The sequence below is a fragment of the Schistocerca nitens genome, chromosome 10 (assembly GCF_023898315.1).
Source record: "Schistocerca nitens isolate TAMUIC-IGC-003100 chromosome 10, iqSchNite1.1, whole genome shotgun sequence".
In the NCBI taxonomy this organism is placed as follows: Eukaryota; Metazoa; Arthropoda; class Insecta; order Orthoptera; family Acrididae; genus Schistocerca; species Schistocerca nitens.
The window spans coordinates 97089730-97108806 of NC_064623.1; the positions used below are offsets into that span (position 1 = coordinate 97089730).

The 19077-nt window shown below is 43.9% G+C and overlaps 1 pseudogene; it reads right to left on the minus strand.

Annotated features, from left to right (window-relative positions):
- Nucleotides 1-2765: 2765 nt before the first annotated feature.
- LOC126210700 (5S ribosomal RNA) lies at nucleotides 2766-2883 on the minus strand (annotated as a pseudogene).
- Nucleotides 2884-19077: the final 16194 nt, after the last annotated feature.

The following is a 19077-nucleotide window of genomic DNA, read 5'->3' on the forward strand; positions in this document are numbered from 1 at the left end:
CATTTACAGTGTATAGAGAGCTTACTAGCGACAGATTTTGCACATCGGGAGCGGTTTTGTTATTGGTTTCTTCACCCATCCTATTCACAGATGAGGCCACCTTTACACGGAGTGGTATCTTCAAAAATGGTTCAAATGGCTCTGAGCACTATGGGACTTAACGTCTGACGTCGTCAGTCCCCTAGAACTTAGAACTACTTAAACCTAACTAACGTAAGGACATCACACACATCCATGCCTGAGGCAGGATTCGAAACTGCGACCGTAGCGGTCGCGCGGTTCCAGACTGAAGCGCCTAGAACCGCTCGGCCACACCGGCCGGTGGTATCTTCAGCTTACAAAATAGTCATCTGTGGGATTGTATGCAGAACCCCATGGTATGGTGAAAGCGAATCATCGGCATCGGTGCAGCCGGAATGTGTGGGCAGTGATAATTGGCGACCGTATTTTGGGACCGGTCTTCCTGCCACATCGCCTAACAGGCCGGAACTACCGGAGTTTCTTGTGGGTAACTTTGCCTCCCCTGCTGGAAGAAGTACCATTGATGATTCTAGCGGTTATATGCCTGCTACAGGGTTGTGTTCTAGCCCTCTTCAACGTTAACGCCGCGCGGGGTATCCGTGCGGTCTCGGGAGTCTTGTCACGGCTTGCGTGGTTCCCACCGTCGGAGGTTCGAGTCCTCCCTCAGGCATGGGTGTGTGTGTGTTGCCCTTAGGGTAAGTTAGTTTAAGTAAGATTAAGTAGTGCATAAGCATAGGTACCGATGACCTAAGCAATTTGGTCCCATAGTCCTTAACACAAATTTCCGAATTTTCGCCGTCAACGTCCGGACGCATCTGAGTCATGTCTTTCCTGGACGATGGATCGGACGAGGTCGTTCAGTTTCATTGTCTGCTCGTTCGCCGGATCTCAACCTAAGAAATTTCTGGTTATGGGGCCATCTCAGAAGACTCATGTATGCAGAGCCCATTTCAGATGTGGAGACACTGGAGCAGCGTATTCATGCTGCCTTTGACACAACTCAAATGCAGCCTGGCCGATGTGAACGTGTGAGACAGAACATGCCACGGCGTGTAGTGTTGAGGCACATGAAAACAATTCTTAGCTCATACTTTGTGGCTGCATGGTACAGTGCGTATTAAACCGCCGTCTCTTAAACAATGTATGATTGAATAAATGGGCTCCACTGTGGAAACCATGCATTTGCGGACATAACTTCATTAGAGCTTTTTCGTTCTGTATCCTCTCAAAGATCAATTCCTAGACTTTGTACACGGTGGAAAAACCACCCTGTATATTGTTAATTCTTCTAATGTGCATCCTCCACAGTCACTAAATTTGGCATCATAATTCTATTGGCTACGTTCGATTGTAGTGTTTTATGCATTTTTTCTAATCTTCAAAGATTAAATTGAACCTTGTGAGAAATGTGCAAAATTACACTTATCCCATAAATGCAAGGATGATTCCTTTGAAATGATACAGGCGATTTTCTTCCCAATCTTTGACATAATTCGAGCTCGAGCTATGTTTCTAATGACCTCGATGTCGACGAGACGTTAAACCCAATCTTCCTTCGCCGGCCGGTGTGGCCGTGCGGTTAAAGGCGCTTCAGTCTCGAACCGCGTGACCGCTACGGTCGCAGGTTCGAATCCTGCTTCGGGCATGGATGTGTGTGATGTCCTTAGGTTAGTTAGGTTTAAGTAGTTCTAAGTTCTAGGGGACTGATGACCACAGAAGTTAAGTCCCATAGTGCTCAGAGTCATTTGAACCATTTGAACCAATCTTCCTTCATTTCTTCTTTTCTTCCTTGCAACCTACGTCCTCAGTTATTTGCTGGCTGTATTCCAATATCTGTCTTCCTCTACAGGTTTTAGTCTCTACAGCTTCCTCATGCACCTTCGAAGTTATTCTCTGATGTCGTAACAGAAGTCCTACCATCGTGTCTCTTCTTCTTGTCAGATTTCTTTCCTTACAGATTCTGCGGAGAACCTCAGCATTCCTTACCTTATCAGTCCTCCCAATTTTCAACATTCTTCTGTAACACCGCGTCTGAAATGCTTCGATTCTCTTCTGTTCCGGTTTTCCCACTGTCCATGATTCACTACCATACAATGACGTGCTCCAAACGTACAGTCTAAGAAATTGCTTTCTCAAATTAAGATCTTTGTTTGATACTAGTAGATTTCTCTTGGCCAGGAATGCCCTTTTTGCCAATGCTAGACTGCTGGTCTATTTCGCTGCCTAAGTAGCAGAATTCCTTAATTTCGACTACTTCTCATCCCCAATTATGACGTTATGTTTCTCGCTGTTCTCATTTCTGCTACTTCACATTAGTACACTTTCTTACATTTACGATGGATCCATATTCAGTACTCACTATACTGTTCATTGCGTTCAACAGATCCTGCAACTATTCTTCGCTTTGACTGAGGATAACAATAACATCTGCGAATTTTGTTATTGATATCCTTTCACACTGAATTTTAATTCCACTCTTGAACCTTTGATTTATTTCCGTCATTGAGCAGTAAGGGTTTTGTTTTAAAATATAAACTCGTCCGGAACAGGCCATGAAGGCGCAACGGTACCGACCGGCCGCCGTGTCATCCTCAGACCACAGGCGTCATTGGATGCGGGTATGGAGGGGCATGTGGTCAGCACACCGCTCTCCCGGCCGCAAGTCAGTTTCCGAGACCGGAGCCGCTACTCCTCAGTCAAGTAGTTCCTCAGTTTTGCTTCACAAGGGCTGAGTGTACCCCACTTGCCAACAGCACTCGGCAGACCGGATGGTCACCCATCCAAGTGCTAGCCCAGCCAGACAGCGCTTAACTTCGGTGATCTGACGGGAACCGGTGTTACCACTGCGGCAAGGCCGTTGGCTTTGTTTTTTTTTTTTTTTTTTTTAGGAGGCAAAAAACAGTAAGGGTGAAAGGCTACATCCACGTCTTTCACCCTTCTTCATCCGAACCCTTCATTCTTGGTCTTCCAGTCTTAGTCCGTCTTGGTTCTTATACATACTGTATATTACTCGTCTTTCCTTATAGCTTACTCCATTTTTCTCAGAATTTCGAACATCTTGCACCATTTCACAGTGTCGAACGCTTGTTCTAGGTCGACAAATGCTATGAACGTATCTTGGTTTTTCTTCAAGCTTGCTTCCATTACCAACCGCAACGTCAGAACTGGTGTGTTCGAATTATTCGCTGACTTTCTACTCTGATATAATCTCTTCCTCTCTGAGCTTTTATCCCGTTCTACATTGATTCTGGGTGTACACAGCCCACTGCAATATGACAAGTAAATGAAAACACCTACAGCCGTCCTTAAGATTATATTTTATTTTTTCGCTACCAGTTTCAACGCTTCAGTGCGTCATCTTCAAGCTGAAGCGTTGAAACTGGTAGCGACAAAATAAAATAAAATCATAAGGACGGCTGTAGGTGTTTTTATTTACTTGTCACGATAGTAAACGGCCGTCGTCCAAGAGACCTCCCGCTAAAGGATGGACATACACTGCATTATTTGTCGGAAATGTGCCCTTGGAAGCTTTCCTCGACATCTGATGGTCTTAATGTTTGACTATTATCCATTTCGTACATTGGAAGGTTACCACTGATGTCTGTAACCTCGACCCTTGTCACCTTGGCGAATCCTCAAGAATAAACCTCACCGGCGTGTTTGGTCAGCAACTGAGAAGCAAACAGCTTTCGATTGCCTCGGGACTCTTTTTTTCATCCTGCTCGTCACCTGTCTGTTCCATGCACTTGAAATTCTTTGTCCACTTGCCGGGCGGAGTAGCCGCGCGGTCATGTGGCGCATTGTTACGGTTCGTGCGGCTTCCCCTGTCTGAGGTTCGAGTCCTCCCTCGGGCATGGGTGTGTGTGTTGTCCGTCGCGTAAGTCAGTTTAAGTTAGATTAAGTTGTGTGTAAGCCTAGGACCGATGACCTCAAAAGTTTGGTCCCAGAGGAACTTACTACAAATTTCCAAATTTCGTATTTCTCCTTGTGGTTATGATCCAACATATAAATACAAGTATTAACATTTTCTGGTCTGACATGTCATTAAATTGCTAACATTAACTTTGGTCTTGACATTTGTCACCACCAGTGTAATTCCACAGTAGCGGATTTGTTCTGCTATATATGCCCCGTATGTCACTTGTATTACGTTCTGCCTGTCCTTGCACCTTAATCAGTCCTTTGCAAGGCTTCCTGTAAATCGCTACGGTCTTCTGGCGTTGCTACCTTCTTACAGGCAACCACATCATCTGTGAAATGCCTTATGGAAAAGTCAGAATTCAAGATGGGGATCCAAGATGGCCCCCTCCAGATACCAGTGTGGTCTGCAAGGTTGTCAGGTTTTCTCCAGCCCTATGACATCATCATCCAAAATGGTGGACCTGAGGGTACCAGTGTAGCCCAATATCCAAGCTCACTGGCGCTACCTACATGGTTGGCAGATGTCGTATGTTCCAAGTTTATGATCCTATCCCAAGAGTCAAATAGTGGCAAATTCAAAAAATCATTGGTTATCCTCACTCCTTTGACTTTACAGTTCACGTTTACTAAATTTAAGTCCTACTGTGCTATGCTCATATTTACTGTTTGAACAGCTGCCACCACTGATGGGGTCGCATAGGAACAATTGCGTCTTTATTTAAATAAATACTGTGCCACCGCAGCCCCCACATTTCAACCAGGTCTCGCTTCATACCAAGGGCAGCTGACTCATGCGTGCAGCTGCCGCCATCAGATGGTCAGGCTGCGAGTACTGAATCCCAGTCGGTGGAGTCGTGCCGCCACAACCATCGGCTGCCTCGTCACACTGGATGGAACTGCACAAGGTCATCACATACATACTGTCCATAGGGCTGCCACACACAAAATGCTCGATTATAGTTCCAGCTCTCCCAAGCAGATTTGTTTTTGATGGTGGTAGAGTGTCAAACCATGTGACCTAAGTTAACGTGGCAGTGAATTCTGCAAATGTGAGAACCTTACTTACACTTTAACCAGCATTGAAAAGCGGTGGGAAATTCAAAATTTTTTAAGTTTAAAATTAACAATAACCCACACATAGATTCTACAGGTTCATAGGAACACAGTAATCCTCCTCCGTGAAGACTTGTGCAGAGGCTCAATAGCCAAATAAAAAAAACTAAAAATAATAAAAATAAGGATTTAGATTTTATTTTTAAATTTAACACAAGAATATTGTATGTGAGATGGATGTAGCTATTAAAACTGGCAGTAGCATGCCTTGTTCATGCCCATGTCATAGTTGTGCCATAAACTCACCGATCTAATATGCACCTACCATGAATAAAGCGCATTTAAGAAACAAGCACACTCATTCAAAATGGCAAGTCGAACCGTAACCATCAAAAATTTCTCAAATATATATGATGAAAAACGAAATAAATTTCATTAGCGTAGCGGTATGTAACTTATTTGCGTGAGATATTTCATGACGAAAAAACTCAACTACATCAACAACAAAGTGCATCAGCATCTAGTGAAGAAATGTTGAACACAGTAGTCCAGTGGTGCACAGTAGCTCAGTCCGTTGTGTTACCTGCTGCTCCCTTCAAAAACACTATATGGTTGCATGAGCCACGTGCATGGCAGACTATACGACCAGCTTCAGGCAGGCGCGAGAGGTATTCGATGCTGCATATTTCTATAGACAGAGATCGAGCTGAAACAACTAATGTGTACCCAGTAGTTAATGGCCTATCTCATTATGATCCACAAGTAAAGGAAATAAGCAGTACTCCTTACACCACTGCATCTCCCCTCCCCCCCCCCCCCCCAGGGCAGGTTTACATAAAGCAGTGAGGCTTAGTAATGACAAAAGAGCAAAAAGTGTTAAGAATAAGCAACAGAGCTAATATCAAATTCAATTTATTCCACCCAGAAAAAATTAAAAAACAAATAAGCCATGCTAACTAAGAGAATTAAGATCTCATATATATATATATATATATATATATATATATATATATATATACTCCTGGAAATGGAAAAAAGAACACATTGACACCGGTGTGTCAGACCCACCATACTTGCTCCGGACACTGCGAGAGGGCTGTACAAGCAATGATCACACGCACGGCACAGCGGACACACCAGGACCCGCGGTGTTGGCCGTCGAATGGCGCTAGCTGCGCAGCATTTGTGCACCGCCGCCGTCAGTGTCAGCCAGTTTGCCGTGGCATACGGAGCTCCATCGCAGTCTTTAACACTGGTAGCATGCCGCGACAGCGTGGACGTGAACCGTATGTGCAGTTGACGGACTTTGAGCGAGGGCGTATAGTGGGCATGCGGGAGGCCGGGTGGACGTACCGCCGAATTGCTCAACACGTGGGGCGTGAGGTCTCCACAGTACATCGATGTTGTCGCCAGTGGTCGGCGGAAGGTGCACGTGCCCGTCGACCTGGGACCGGACCGCAGCGACGCACGGATGCACGCCAAGACCGTAGGATCCTACGCAGTGCCGTAGGGGACCGCACCGCCACTTCCCAGCAAATTAGGGACACTGTTGCTCCTGGGGTATCGGCGAGGACCATTCGCAACCGTTTCCATGAAGCTGGGCTACGGTCCCGCACACCGTTAGGCCGTCTTCCGCTCACGCCCCAGCATCGTGCAGCCCGCCTCCAGTGGTGTCGCGACAGGCGTGAATGGAGGGACGAATGGAGTCGTGTTGTCTTCAGCGATGAGATTCGCTTCTGCCTTGGTGCCAATGATGGTCGTATGCGTGTTTGGCGCCGTGCAGGTGAGCGCCACAATCAGGACTGCATACGACCGAGGCACACAGGGCCAACACCCGGCATCATGGTGTGGGGAGCGATCTCCTACACTGGCCGTACACCACTGGTGATCGTCGAGGGGACACTGAATAGTGCACGGTACATCCAAACCGTCATCGAACCCATCGTTCTATCATTCCTAGACCGGCAAGGGATCTTGCTGTTCCAACAGAACAATGCACGTCCGCATGTATCCCGTGCCACCCAACGTGCTCTAGAAGGTGTAAGTCAACTACCCTGGCCAGCAAGATCTCCGGATCTGTCCCCCATTGAGCATGTTTGGGACTGGATGAAGCGTCGTCTCACGCGGTCTGCACGTCCAGCACGAACGCTGGTCCAACTGGGGCGCCAGGTGGAAATGGCATGGCAAGCCGTTCCACAGGACTACATCCAGCATCTCTACGACCGTCTCCATGGGAGAATAGCAGCCTGCATTGCTGCGAAAGGTGGATATACACTGTACTAGTGCCGACATTGTGCATGCTCTGTTGCCTGTGTCTATGTGCCTGTGGTTCTGTCAGTGTGATCATGTGATGTATCTGACCCCAGGAATGTGTCAATAAAGTTTCCCCTTCCTGGGACAATGAATTCACGGTGTTCTTATTTCAATTTCCAGGAGTATATATATATATATATATATATATATATATATCTTCCAGAATAAGTCAAGGTCTGACATTACTTGTGTACTACTAAAAGTACTTTTACATTTTAAGGAATGTCATTAACATGTCTAGAAGTATATGTGTCCTGACAGAAATTAATAATTCAGATAATAAGATTTAAACTGTGATGGCATAAGCTGGCACCAGCTCAGCAGGCGGCAAAGAGATTCCGAGAAGATCGATGGAGGCCAATGACAGACTCGCAGGAAATGCGCCGCCAATGCTCTCTCGACCACCAGTATTTAGATCGCCGCCGTGGACCATAGGGCCAGTCTGTCGCACCGAGTGAGTTCCAGTCTGTTATCCAGCTTGTCACCAAGACGCGGTCACAGCCTCTAGCTCAGAATCAGGCAGCCCATAGCGACCAGAGTTGTATACGTAGAGGACTTTACCAGCGGTGAGGATAACATGGGCTATAACGGAAGAGCTTGTACCACAACGACTATCTAAAGTAACTTTATATTCTTATGAATAAAGAACACAGGTGACATATGTGTGCAGTTTGTGTTCTGGAAAGAGGGTACTGATCAGTGAACATCCTCTCCTTGCTTCCCATGGTACAGCTCTACAGAGACAACGAAACGACATAAAGAAAACTGTACAACATATTGTCAAATGGGAAATGGACTGTCAGTCAGTGAACTAGCTAACATAAAATTTAAAGTAAATCACAATGCAGTAATTGATAATTCACAAGCTGAGAATAGGCCAGATCTTAATTAAGAGTGGGCAATGTTGGCCATTCAATTAAGATCTGACGATGTTGTATAGTGAAATGCATCTGGAGAAAATATAAAAGAATTTAGCTGATTAAGACAAGTTACCTGTGCCAAATATGTCTGCAGGCACATTGAGGTATGTTGTATCTGAAATATTGAAATTCACTAGTTGGAAGTATTTTTAACAATAACTCTTTAATGTACCAGCAAAAATAGGGACAGACGATTCAGCTGAAGTAGCAAGAGAATTGCTGTGTCGTCTGAATAAGACACAGCAAGAGCAAAAGCACTAAAGGCAAAAAGATGCGAGTTGATGGTAGTGCCATAGAGACACGACACTTGCGAGGTTTCCGGCGCTGAGGATGAAGATACCGACTTCTCCTCAGCCAATTGCCAGCTGAGTACAATCCACCAATGACCGGACAACAATGGACGGAAGTCTACTCGGAAGATAGAGCAGCTCTCGCCCACTTGGTTACAGATCATCGTCCAGGGCTGACTTAGACAGGGAACGTCGTTTAGGAAATGCTTAGAAGTGAATAGACAGTTGTTGCGAATAGCATTTCCTATGCACTGTGAAGTTTATGTACAATTATTTGCACTCAGCCATTGAGGGGCTTTTTGTGTTGTATTACAAGCAGTGTTGCAGACTTCATTACTCAACTATTCTTAAAGATAACTTTTCTAATAATTTGTTGGACTGTTGTAGAATCTTCGTTCTGCTATCCTGCTACGTGACCTTGGTGCATAACTGTAACTGTGTCAGGGAGAGATTGTCTTAGCAGTTTACTGCACCAGAAGCTGCTTCACGAACTTACAAATAACAGTGGCAACTCGGCCTCCACAGCAGTAACGACGACGCCTTTACAAAACTGGCGACTTGAGTTTACAAAAAGAATATACTAAAATGTCATTCCCCAAAACTTTAAGCAATAGAAGTAGCGCCGGCATCCTACAATGAAATCAATAAAATTTTAAAAATTCTAAAAAATAGAGGGTTACATGGTAGTGACAGAATTTCAACCAGAATTATGAAGCTTTGTAACTTAACAGGTAATGTTCCTAGCTACATATGTAATGCATCACTGGCACAGGGAACTTTTACAGACATTAAAATATGCAGTTGTTAATATCGATTGCGTTACGTAAGAATTCTCATCACTCAACATTAGGGGTTCAAATGGTTCAAATGGCTCTGAGCACTATGGGACTCAACTGCTGAGGTCATAAGTCCCCTAGAACTTAGAACTACTTAAACCTAACTAACCTAAGGACAACACACACATCCATGCCCGAGGCAGGATTCGAACCTGCGACCGTAGCGGTCGCGCGGTTCCAGACTGTAGCGCTAGAACCGCTCGGCCACCAGCGGCCGGCAACATTAGGGGAAACGACTATCCCTTGATTCGATACTTTGCAGGAAACACATGAAAAATTACTAATTTCCATTATCTAAGACTTTAAAATATGAAAATACACCAGGAAAGTACAAAATCTAGTGCTTCGAGTAGTGTCACACAACCACAATGCTTTACAAACCTGTTACAGTACAATAACTGTAAACAAACTGTTTTCACTGCCTCACATTAGAACTAGAAAAACTGAAGGGTAAGACTACGAACAGCACTTGTTGAATTATCAACAGAAAATGGGGATCGCTTACAACATTACATTTCCTCTAAAATGACACAGTTCAAGAAAGATATTTGTCTTGTCAGCTGTTCTTATGAATTTACAGTTTTGAAATTATCTGAGGTCTTCATATGGCATAAAATAAGCTTGTAAAATATAGGCATGGAGAAACACACTGGCAAAACTCTAGACAGTGTGAATTAAATGAAAGTGTCCACAATAACAAAACAACTAAAAATATTCTCGTCCTGTTCATTAAACTTCACACAAAGGAAGGGAAAGAATGCAGTGAGTTTATAATTCACAGCTAGAATGTGGTTCTGCTCGACAGGAGCGAACGCACTGTTTGTAAACAAACGTCAAACTGACAGGCGCGTCGTGTCCACGTGGGTAGCACGGCAGGGAGGACGATAGAAAACGGTTTTTGGAGTACTGCTGGTGGCGTATACAGGCGGTATAACGCTAAGTACATGCAAAAACAGAGTAAGACAGCAAGTTAAACACCAAGTACAGAGCGACGTCAGATTTGTACATGAAAGGATCTTAACTTTTGTGGGATAAGAACAAATTGCAAGCCAGGACAGTAAACGACTTTTAAGAAGGCTCAATTCAGATCGTAGCTACAATACTGAAACGGAAACAGGATGACAGAGTGCATCTCTATGTTGAATTTCAGAAAATACAAAACTCAGAAACCGCTGGCCAGTTTTAGGAATTTGCTGTCTGCATAAAAACTATAACATGATCGCCTCAAAATGATGAAAATTCCGTTACGGAAGAGTAGGGGTATCATTCAATGTAGGCATATATAAAGTAGCATTGTAGAAAAACTTTAGTAAGGTAAACTTGATGCATTCTTTCGAAGAACAAAACAAATATCTTGTCAATAAAAGAAATCTACAACTGTAATACAGTACAACTCCAGAATTCTACAACAAAGCTGAATAATGCAAATAGCTTAATTCCTCACATGACAAAGACCTATACAGTAGTTGGGAGAGAGGCTGCTTTAAGCACCTCGGTAACTTCAAAAATACACACAAAATACGAGAAGGTATGCACTTGGGCCATCCCTGTAAAAAAATAATAAGCTTTACTTATATCCACTTAATATTTATACTCTATATAATATTCCCAGTACATTGTCACTGAAAACCTATGCAATAAATGACTTATAAATCACGTGAAAATTAGACTTAATTGCGGCAGGCAAGACGAAGAAGGGGAAGAGATGTCGTAGCGCGTGGGTTTGTGTCCGGTTTACCGCAAGGTGAAAGCTATTCCAGTCCACGTGTTTGCACAGTGCGGTCTCTGCTTACCGTAAGCATTCACTGGTAACATAGCCTGCAATTTAAACGACGCCAAAAATATTGTCTCAAATTGAAACCCGCTGCACGGTAAAACGAGTCATGGTTAACTGTTCTGCTCTGACCTCTGGGCCGATAGCATAAAATAGACCATTTGACATCACTGAATGATCTTCTCTCATGAAATTAGCAAATATAATTAGCATTCATTGTATCCGCCTCAACTTCCACAACGAAACGATATCTGTACAGCAGGAACAATATAACTGGCACAGGTACTCCTGCCTGCACCTAATTACCTCCGACTACATGAACGACAGAACTTCTTACCTGCTCACAAATAACGTTAACAAAACAGCCTCATAAATATCTTCATATCAACAAAGCGCCGCTGCCCTCTGGGGGATAACAGCTAGAAGTCGTTATACCCTCTCTTCTCAACTTACAGGGGTACATTAGATCAATTCTCCTTCGTCATTATGACTCTTATTACTGTACATCATTTAATACATCTTAGATTCTTGCATTGAGTTAACCAGTCAAGCAACTACCCATTACGAAAACAGAATGGCTGGGCAGAAAAAGAATAAAAGGTCGGAGAAGAAAATGTAGAGAGACGCAGAAAGAAAAAGAGAAGGCAGAAAATGTTCTATCCTTTGGTTCCGCAGTCTGGTATGGTCACACAGCGTCCTGTCGGTTTCGGCAACACAAGTGCTAATCGTGTAGTTACGACTGTGTACGTGCCTGGAGCCTCAAGTCGCCTAATACCAGTAGTAAACTATAGACAATACCAGGATCGTCCAATCGTTCGTCGCTTTTCTTGCAAGGCCTACACTCTGATTTCGCGTCTGTGCCTGGTTTTGCAATAAAAACAAACTCCCATCAAGGTAAAAAAATTTAGTGCGCCAACGATTGAAAATCTATGCACACACGGTTTCGAGGCACAGGGGATTACAGAACCCGTAAAGCGTTCACGTCTGTAGACCAAGGAGTTGGAAACCACTTCCATCAGAAGACACAGAAATGAAAGAAAGGAAAGATAAAAGATGAAAGAAAATAGAAAAGATCGCGACATGAAAATGAAATGGAAAAAAATGTCATGAATGGCTGGGAGACTCTGTGGTTGCCAAACACATTTTGCCAGCCACATGTCCCTGAAGAGTAATCGAAATCTCTCAGAAATATACCTTTATTACAACAACTAAGCATGCAATACTTCAACGATAATAGAATTTAAAAGGATAAGAAATCCACTGCAGTATACAGGTACAACGCAAGTATTTTTTTAAATTAACTATCTAACCAGCATACAGGGTGACAATTAATGAACTATATGAAAAAAAACTACGGCGTGCACACACTTTATTCAACATGTAAACGTCACTACAGATATTCGGATTTAGGTTATGAAATGGTCGATATGCTTGCCATAATTGGAGATGATGTGGCGCAAACGAATAGCGAAATTCTGCTGAGGTGTCGGAACATCGATGCTGTCTATGACCCCCTGAATGGTTGTTTTCAGCTTAGCAGTGATTTTGAGATTATTGCTGTTCACCTTGCCTGTAATATAGCCCCACAACAAGGAGTCGTATGTGTTCAGATCTGGAGAATATGGCGGCCAATCGAGGGTACTGCCAATGGCCTTTGGGAACCCCGGAGCCAGAATGCGGTTCCCAAAGTACTCCTACAGAACAACAAACACTCTCCTGCTTCGAGGGACTCGAGTTCCGTCTCGCATGAACCACATCTTATCGAAATCCGGGTCACTCTGGATAATGGGTATGAAACCATCTTCCAAAATCTTCACGTTCCGTTTGGTACTCACCGTGCCATCGAGGAATATCGCACCGATTATTCCGTGACTGGACACTGCACACCACACAATCACCTGTTGAGGGCAAAGAGATTTCTCGATCGCGAAATGCGAATTCTCAGTCCCCCAAATGCGCCAGTTTTGCTTATTGACGAAACCGTCCAAATGAAAGTGAGCTACGTCGCTAAACCAAACGCGCATGCGCATACTAATTCGCATTCCCGCGTTCAACCGTGTTAACGCAAATCGTTCAGAAGTTATGACGATTTTGTTTCATATAGTTCAATAATTGTCACCCTGTATGTAGTTTCTTACGGTCGGTAGGAAAGAACTAACAATCAAGTCTGAACACACTTTATTATAATAAATAAAAAATGCCTTCTTTGGCATGCATTAATTTCCAAACGCAATAACAACAAGGAACAACAATTCTTGTGGTGGCAAAACCAGATAAGAGTACTGTTACATCTGCCACAGACGGCCCCTGCCAGGCAGACTACACTCAAGACATCCCTGTGTACCATATAACATACACAAGCACTTGCAGGCGCAACCAAGAGGAAAACAATTCTTCAAAACAAACAGAACTTGCTAGAGACTAGTGCGAACCTTTTTCTGCAGAGGTCGCCTCACAGATACAGGCAAAGTTGGAGTATTCCGCCGGCCTCCGCCGGCTTTATAAGGCCAGCGCAGCAGCAGTACAGCCAGTTCCTCACTGAGCTAGGACCAGCTCCGACGGACTTCACTGATGCTCTTGATGAATGGTCGTCTACAAGTTATTTGTTTTTGTGTGTATATAGTGATTGTTCGAGAAGTGTAGTTCAGTTTCAATAAACGACATTATACTGAGTGTTCTACAATACTGAGTATACTCCAAGTACAAGGCAATCAAAAGCAAATAATGACCAAAATACTACTCTACCCAATTACAAAGATACAACGTTCTACTGAATGATACGGCGAGTGTCTACTATGCTAGAGCCGGCGTAAGTATTGACCGGAGCTGTCCTAGCCGTAGGCACATACTGCCGGGTCGGCATGCTGATAACGCCGATTGGGCGGAGTGTTGCACGTAGTCCCGTGAGTTCCAGTTGGTGGATCACTGTCACATGGCTTTTCGCGAAGTAGTTCCGTGTTTATACGGAAGCCTTTTATTGTTTACATCCATTGGCGATGTTTCGATCTAAGCTCTTTAAGGGAGGCCGGCAGCCCATCATGCTTGTCTGTTGTGCGGGTCCTCTAACTGAAAAGGGGCTGCTACGACACTGTACATCTGAAGTGCTTAACTAGGAACAATTACACATTCCACATACCTTCCAATAACCGTAGTCACAAACATTTAAAGGCAGAATCGTTCTTGTGAGTAAAGACACGTTCAAAGAAAAGGCAATAACTGTAAAATACGCAAAATTTATACTAAAATTTACTGATTTGAGAGTCCCTTTTCGCTCTCTATGTCCTTCTCTGAACAAATGGCTGAGAGTGCCTCAGTGCATACGGACAGTAGAGTCGTCGCGTCGCGACGTGCAGAATGCGGTGGCAACAGTGGGGCGGCGCCCGCGTAGCAGCGGCGTGGGCGGCTGGCTTCACGGCGGCGAAAGTAAGCGCCCCGGGCATTGAAGCCAGGACGCAATCGCGGATGGCAGCAGGAGGCTGGCCGGTGGCGAACGTGGAGCGACGCATGTGGGAAGCGCGGTGGCAGGTGAGCCGTATAGCTATACTCCGTTCATCATAAGAATAAACCTCATGTCAACATTACACTATGTATTCTTCTGCGTTTCTTGGAACCTCACTGGATTTTGTTCCACGTGGAGCAGAAGCCAATCTGTCTCGAGTACAGTCAATTACGATAATGAGGATACGTTTAATGCTGTGCGTTACGCGTACATCGACTCAGCGATAATAGGGGACAACAGCCTTACCGCTTTGGAATGCAATGGGAAGCCACCTGGTCCAACTAACCTGTAGTGACGTGACGAGTTGTAGTAAACGCGTAAAAAGAGACGAACAGAGAACAACATAGTTTTGAGTGTCATTTAAATTTTGAACAGAAGAAAATAATGGTAAAATTCAGGCGATACGCTTCTTAGGATATCTCAAGGAAAACATGTTCTCAATCTTAGCTAACATAGTACTGTAATTAAAACCGAGAGTGATGAAAATTCCTGACATTAAGAAGGGTAATTTTTCTGAAGGTGCTATGTGCCGCGTAAAAGTTGCATTGCTGGGATTTCACTATGTAGTTAAACATTGAAGCCACTGAGGGAAGCGGTACACTTCAGCACTGCTGCGCTGATACGGAGGCGGTCAACGACAGAATCCCAAGCCACCAAAAAGTCCACATTTCCTCCTCCTGCTCTTCTATGACGTGCCGTTCTGCATTTCACCATCCTTCGGCAGTGACATGTCTTAAAGCTTCGTGCATTAGTTACAGTAAGTTTGGCAGCTTAAATGTCTTACTATTTCTCGAGACACATCCCTTAACTTGGCTCCAGATCAATTCTATTGGGTTCAGATAGCAGTGTTAGGGTGACAACTGTAAAAATGCAGCGTTTGTACAGTGCGCTCAACTCCGTAAAAATTATTCTTCCCTTGTTTTTACGACGCTTATCACTCTAGCTAGTGTGAGACCAACATCTATCCTATGAAACAGTGGGCATATTAAAACAAAGAGTATTTGATTTTTCTCCAAAAAAATATAATTGTTTAATGTTTTCTTAGTTTCAAAATCTGTAACAATCTCATAATATATAGATACCTTTTTGTGTTAACGTATGATAATTCCTACACTACTGGTCATTAAAATTGCTACACCAAGAAGAAATGCAGATGATAAACGGGTATTCATTGGACAAATATATTATACTAGAACTCACATGTGATTACATTTTCACGCAGTTTGGGTGCATAGATCCTGAGAAATCAGTATCCAGAACAACCACCTCTGGCCGTAATAACGGCCTTGATACGCCTGGGCATTGTGTCAAACAGAGCTTGAATGGCGCGTACAGGCACAACTGCCCATCAGCTTCAACACGATACCACAGTTCATCAAGAGTAGTGACTGGCGTATTGTGACGAGACAGTTGCTCGGACACCATTGACCAGACGTTTTCAACTGGTGAGAGATCTGGAGAATGTGCTGGCCAGGGCAGCAGTCGAACATTTTCTGTATCCAGATAAGCCCGCATTATCCTGCTGAAGTGTAGGGTTTCGCAGGGATCGAATGAAGGGCAGAGCCACGGGTCGTAACACATCTGAAATGTATCGTCCCCTGTTCAAAGTGCCGTCAATGCGAACAAGAGGTGACCGAGACGTGTAACCAATGGCACCCCATACTATCACGCCGGGTGATACGCTAGTATGGCGATGACGAATACACGCTTCCAATGTGCGTTCACCGCGATGTCGCCAAACACGGATGCGACCATCATGATACTATAAACAGAACCAGGATTCATCCGAAAAAATGACGTTTTGCCATTCGTGCACCCAGGTTCGTCGTTGAGTACACCATCGCAGGCGCTCCTGTCTGTGGTGCAGCGTCAAGGGTAACCGCAGCTACGGTCTCCGAGCTGATAGTCCATGCTGCTGCAAACGTCGTCGAACTGTTCGTGCAGATGGATGTTGTCCTGCAAACGTCCTCATCTGTTGAATCAGGGATCGAGACGTGGCTGCACAATCCGTTATAGCCATGCGGATAAGATGCCTGTCATCTCAACTGCTGGAGATATGAGGCCGTTGGCATCCAGCACGGCGTTCCGTATTACCCTCCTGAACCCACCGATTCCATGTTCTGCTAACAGTCATTGGATCTCGACCAACGCGAGCAGCAATGTCGCGATACGATAAACCGCAATCGCGATAGGCTACAATCCGACCTTTATCAAAGTCAGAAACGTGATGGTACGCATTTCTCCTCCTTACACGAGGCATCACAACAACGTTTCACCAGGCAACGCCGGTCAACTGCTGTTTGTGTATGAGAAATCGGGTGGAAACTTTCCTCATGTCAGCACGTTGTAGGTGTCGCCACCGGCGCCAACCTTGTGTGAATGCTCTGAAAAGCTAATAATTTGCATATCACAGCATCTTCTTCCTGTCGGTTAAATTTCGCGTCTGTAGCACGTCATCTTCGTGGTGTAGCAATTTTAATGGCCATTAGTGTATGTCATTGTACATGACAAAATAGATGGTCAATGAATGAAATGAAATGAAATAATTAATAATGCGTATTTGCAATGAAAACCAGAATTCTGCGTGTGGTATGTAATTAGAAACCAGAAGTGCATTTTTCTTGAAAAAAAAAAATGATGGTTAAGTATGAATTAATTACCATATATTGATAAATTTCGTAGTTAAATGAGTTAGGTATTCAAACGGAACAAAAAAAATGATAATTTTAACTGGTTTCGAACCTCCTTCTAGTGTCCCACCCTACAAAACACTGACGCTACCGATTACGCCACGATTACAGTTCCAGGTGTGAACCTTATATCTACAACATCTTGTATCTCAACAAACGTCAAAGCTGATTTTTCTCTGTAATGTTGTGACAGACATTAAGAACAATTTGTTTCTCGCGCGCGTCTTTTATTACGAAGCAGGAAGCAGTGTGATCCATTTTCGCGGTACATATAAAAAGTAAGACAATCAGATGACAAGTAGCTCTTACTGAGACTGTGACTGTCACGATTTTTGAAACAAAAGTTACGTAGCTAAAGTATGATAAATAAAAACGTTGATGGCTGTTAATACATCAGAATGTCTTAAAGTATCATTTACAGTGACATACTAATTAAATATCTAATACATAAGTTGGACCTACTTCCAAGAGCGGAATAACACGTGTTCTGTAGCTACGGCTGCTGACCAATCATCGCGTTAGTGTTTGTTTACATCAGGTTTATTCTTATGATGAAATGAGTACTCTGTTCATCATAAGAATAAACCTGATGTAAACATTACGCCATGTATTCCTCCGAGCTTGTTTGAATCTCATTTGGTTTTTCCCCTCACGTGGAGCGGGAACCAAACTGGGGCCAGTGCAGTCTAGTACGATCATAAGGACACGTTTTATGCTGTGTGTGTGAATTCCTAAGAGACCAAACTGCAGAGGTCATCGGTCCCTAGACTTACACACCACTTTAAGCTAAGAACAACACACACACCCATGCTCTAGGGTGTACTGGAGCCTCCGGCCAAAGCGCCCCGCAACCCGTGACACGGCTTTATGCTCTGTTAACGCGCATATACACTGAGCGATAATGCGGGACAACAGCTTTACTGGCGCATTAATCTTGGATAGCACTGGCCAGCCAGCGGTCCAATTAACCTGCAATGATGTGACCAGTTGCAGTTCAGACGTAAAACAGAGACGAGCAAAGAATCTACATAGCTTCTAATGTCATTTAATTTTTAAAGGGAATACAATAATATTCGGCAAAACTTCAGCATTACTGTAGGTTTCTTTAGGTGACAAGACGGACAGGATAAAATGCTCTCGTTCTCACCTGACTTAGTATTCTGATTATAAATGAGAGTGAGGAAAATTCCTAATTTAAACACAGTCAATTTTGCTGAGCGAGCTATGTGTGATGCGAAAGCATACTGAAGGGATTTCACCGTGCTATTTCCTATTGAAGCCACTGAAGATATTTACTGTGTTACAGTCAGTCACTTGGCAATCTCTTAGCTCCTTTCTTATCCGAATTCGAGAAATGCATTTCAGTTCTGGGACTGTCATCTGCTATATTGATAACGAGTCTATCAACAACAGAATCTGCGAAGCTAGCAAGGCGCCGCATTTTCTCCTCTTCTTTTGTGACGTGCCGTTCTATATCCCGCCAGCGTTCGGCAGTGATATGTGAAAAGCTGCGTGCGTTATTTCCAGTACGTCTGGCAGCTTAACAGCCTTGTTATTTCTCGGGCCGAATCCCTTAACTTGTCTGCAGATAGTTTCTGTTGGGTTCATATTGTAATGGTACAGTGGCAAATGTAAAAATGCAGTATTTGTATAGTGTGCTTGATGCTGTGAAAATGATTGCTTTTCAAGTTTCAACGCTACTTATGTACATCTGCGGTATAAAACAATACACATAGTCCAAATAAAGAGTATCTGGTTTT